Raw genomic sequence first — 1090 nt, 5'->3', positions numbered from 1 at the left:
CAAGAATGTGTAAGAGCTGAGCTTTTTGCTTACTATTCCTTCACTGAGGAAACAAATTTAGGTTTATTTCCTTGGTGACATATCAATCTCCACAAAATTTATAGGACCATAATGACTTCCTCCAAATTAGATTGGAACTGGCCAAAAAGTCATGGAACAGCAGATGAACAGACAACATAAATCTTGTTTAGAGCATCACAATCAACATACATTCATATTTGTTACTCTGGAGATCTTTCTTAACTTTGTTTTATTCATGTTTAGCTAAAAAATGGTCTAATATGGACATAACGTAGTTGCTCCACAGACATTACCAGGTAGCCAGACAGTTTTACACTTCTATTCAGATGTGATAAATTGATCAGCAGTGATACCAAGCTGGCCTCGGAGGTTCTGCTCCACCTGCCCCACAGGTGCGGGCACACCTCCAGGGGCCAGATGCTCTGCCAGCCAGGGGATGTGGTGTCAGGGTAGGATCCCATAACCAGTGTGTCAGGCACAAACAGGTTACACTTACTTTCAGATTTATTCTTCAGAACGTGTTAGTGGAATGGGCTGAAGTCGCGTCAGCGGAGGTTTAAGCTGCATATGGGGAAAAGGTTCTTCACCCAGAGGGTGTTTGGGCCCTGGAGCAGGTTCCCCAGGGAAGGGTCACAGCACCAGCCTGGCAGAGCTCAGCAGGAGTCTGGACATCGCTCTCGGGCACAAGGGGTGTCCTGTGCGCGGCCGGGAGCTGCACTCGATGACCCTTGTGGGCCCCTTCTAGCTAAGAATACTTCATGATTCTACGAAGAGCTCTTAAAACTTCGTCAGGAATCTCTGGGTCTCTTTTGGAAGACTAAATTTAACTTTTCCCTCCCGACAAGCCCTTATCCCAGACTCCCGGTACCGCTCCGTGGCCAGGACAGCTTCTCCGCCTCCTTATCTTCTTCTTCCTCCTCTTCCTCTCCGTCCCCTTCCCGCCCCCGACCGGTGGTTCCCGAAGGGAAGCAAACACGCGGAGGATGGCCGGGGGCGGTGTGCGTGTGGCGGGCGGGGGCTGGGCCGCGCCCCGCGGCGGAGGGGGAGCCCAGAGCCGGCTCCCGCCCAG

Source organism: Cinclus cinclus, chromosome 1 (genome assembly GCF_963662255.1).
Source record: "Cinclus cinclus chromosome 1, bCinCin1.1, whole genome shotgun sequence".
Taxonomy (NCBI): Eukaryota; Metazoa; Chordata; class Aves; order Passeriformes; family Cinclidae; genus Cinclus; species Cinclus cinclus.
The sequence above is the reverse complement of the archived record's forward strand: the minus strand, read 5'-3'. Positions refer to the sequence as shown.